The 3,295-nt window shown below is 42.6% G+C and overlaps 1 pseudogene; it reads right to left on the reverse strand.

Moving 5' to 3' along the window:
- Positions 1 to 2,012: 2,012 nt before the first annotated feature.
- LOC102741724 (heme-binding protein 1 pseudogene) lies at positions 2,013 to 2,662 on the reverse strand (annotated as a pseudogene).
- Between the last annotated feature and the right edge of the window lie 633 nt (positions 2,663 to 3,295).

The raw sequence follows: 3,295 nt of genomic DNA on the forward strand, positions 1-3,295 counted from the left end.
AGAGAGCATGCACACAAGCAGGGAGAGCAGCAGGCAGAGGGAGAAGCAGGCTCCCCGCTAAGCAGGGAGCCCGATGCGGGACTCGATCCCAGGACTCTGGGATCAGGACCTGAGCCGAAGGCAGACGCTGAACGACTGAGCCACCCAGGCGCCCCTTGTCTGCCTGGACTTTGAACGCCACACAGCCAGGTGGGAACCTGACCAACAGTTTCCTCTTCAGTGAGGCCTACCCTAACAACTTAGAATAGTGGCCTCTGCCATTCTGCCATCCTACTCTGCTATGGTTCCCTTTGTGGAATTTATCTCCACATTACATACCATGGGTGGGCTTGTTTCTTAATGGCTTTGCCTCAAAAATCTAATCTTCATGTAAGAACGGATTTTTTTTTTCTTTTTTTCACTGCTACATCACCAGCTCTAGAACAGAGCCTGGCACGGAGTAAATGATTTAAAAAATAAAACAAGCTAACCCCATAGTTTAATAGGTATAATTTTATTGTATAGGAGACGGGGAGGGTAAGACAGATTTTTTGTGTGTTTCCCAGTGCCCTAGAGCTAGAATAGCTAAAAACTAAATCCTGGTCATTTTCAAACAATAACAAAACAAAAAGTGCTATTTCCTGTTGTCCCTTGCTGTGGTCATAAAGATTTCTTCACATGGTATTCATGACTTCACAGTCTGACCCCAATCGGTCCTTTGAACCTCATCTCTTATATGAATCGCTTTCTTACAGAAGAACTATGTGAACTCAGCTCTGTTCTCGCTGCTTTTCTCCAAAGAGGTCATGCCCTGTGTACCTCTGTGCTCTGCCTCCCACCTCTCCCTTAGCCTGGAGTGACCTTGTTCCCTGTTTCTGGCCAATCAAACCTTCCACTGTCTTCAACTCAGGTCAAATGTCACTTAAATCATCGAGTCAGATCCAGTCATCTCAGTAAAAATTAATCTTTTTTCCTTCTCAGGCATTGCCAAAGCATTTAGTTTTCATAGAATTTTTGGTACTTTACGCTATGTGCCCTTTGTTAAATGCAATCATATGTCTGCCTGTTGCCCTCATGAGAAACTAAGCTGCTTGAGGACAGTAGTTTCTATTTAATCACCTTCACATCCTTCCTTTAGGTCTGAACGGTGTTGCGTATACATGGGCTGTGTTCAGTTAAATATTGCAGAAGTTCTTTTCACTGCCTCATCATATCCAGTTGTCCCTAGTATTTTCAGTTTCTTTTAGACAAAGGTCTTATATGAACCACAGATGAAAAATCATGCATAAACCACGTTTTTCTTTCAACAACAAAAATACAATTTCAATCATTTTTTTATTTTTCATTTTTTTTAATTTTAGGATAATCTTTTTTTGCATTTTTTTATTTATGTTAATCACCATACATTACGTCACTAGTTTTTTTTTTAAAGATTTTATTTATTTATTTGAGAGAGAGAGAATGAGAGACAGAGAGCATGAGAGGGAGAAGGGTCAGAGGGAGAAGCAGACTCCCTGCCAAACAGGGAGCCCGATGAGGGACTCGATCCCGGGACTCCAGGATCATGACCTGAGCCGAAGGCAGTCGCTTGACCAACTGAGCCACCCAGGCGCCCACATCACTAGTTTTTGATGTAGTGTTCCATGATTCATTGTTTGCGTATAACACCCAGTGCTCCATTCAATACGTGTCCTCTTTAATACCCATCACCGGGCTAATCCATCCCCCCACCCCCCTCCCCTCTAGAACCCTCAGTTTGCTTCTCAGAGTCCATAGTCTCTCATGGTTCATTTTTTGTTTTAATCCGTTTTTAGTGACCCACATAGCTGGGAAAATGTTGCTGGATTTTTTTATGGTCCACCACAGAACTTTCTAAGTCTGTTAGAGGGATGATGCCTATCTTGGCTATATTATTTCCCACCTTGAGAAAAGGAGCATAGATGGAGTATGTTTATTTCAGAAAATTGGCAGGAACTGGCTTTGAAGGAAAATTGGTTAAGCTGGAGATACAGCTGTAAGCTTTGTTCCCCTTCTTCTCCCCTGAGGAAGTAGACACAGAAGCACGTATTCAGGAAGTGCTGGCTCAGGGAGTCATTCATGCTTTCACCAGGCAGACCTCATTGTGACATCCGTAGGGCTTCATAGGAGGCTCATACCCAGTGTAGAAGTAGAAGTCACTCTGTCAGGTGTCTGTGTCCTCCGAGGTGGTACGCAGCTGGGCCACATGAGCTACATAGTAAGCTTCCTTGACATAATCACCAAACTGCAGGGAAGAGACACTGATGCTTTCCCTGTCCTCCATCTCAATGCTACCATCAGTAGGAACTGGGCAGGTTGTTCTGGAGCTGGTTTGGAATCTGAAACCAGACTTTGAATTTCTTCCATAGGGAGCCATCTTCACTGGGGAAACACAGCAAAAGAAATAGGAACTGTCATCCCCATGCGGATTCCCTTGTCACTGGTGCCTCCCACATACTTCACGACTTTGGGCATTTCTTCCCTTAGAGCCTCACCCACAGGCTGATCTGTCACTTTCCCTGTGGCAAACCTTCCTCCTTCATGGGTCCTTTCCTTATAGGAGACTTTTTCCTTGCCCCCTTTGCTCAGGACCTGCCAAGGCCACGTCTTTATGCTTTCAAACAGCAAGTTCTTGATCATGCCCAAATGATGTGGCTGTAGCACTCTGGACGCACCAGTGGACCATCCAATTCTCTTTTTTCATGTTATTTTGATGCATAAAATAATAAACTCAAACTTTCCTTTTTCTGACAGATTATATGTTACTATAATCATCAGTAATACAACCAGCAGCACTTACTTACAACGTGTTTTCCAGTAAAACCACATTACTTAAAAATAATGAAAACAGAAGTTAAGAGAAAAAAAATATGCAGGGAGGCAAAACATGGGGTAATCAAACATGTGTATCTGGGAGGGAAATTTTCACTGAGACATGAAGGGAAATAAGGTCTTCCCAGTCTGTTTAATTTTTTTAATTCTGCCCCATATCAAGTCCAATGGATTTTCAGCTTCTGTTGTACATATTCTTTAACCCTTAGGAAATTGGGGTATGTATCTATGGTAAAGCAGATAATGTTGATGTAGTTAACACTGAAGCTACTTTGCTGGAGTGCTATAAGTAGGTAAATAAGGCAAAGATAAGAGTTCAGACTAGCAAGTACTTTTTCTTTTTTTTTTTTAACATATAATGTATTATTTGTTTCAGAGGTACAGATCTGTGATTCAACAGTCTTACACAATTCACAGTGCTCACCATAGCACATACCCTCCCCAATGTCTATCACCCAGCCACCCC

This window comes from Leptonychotes weddellii, unplaced genomic scaffold (genome assembly GCF_054177405.1).
Source record: "Leptonychotes weddellii isolate Sample4059 unplaced genomic scaffold, ASM5417740v2 HiC_scaffold_20351, whole genome shotgun sequence".
NCBI lineage: Eukaryota > Metazoa > Chordata > Mammalia > Carnivora > Phocidae > Leptonychotes > Leptonychotes weddellii.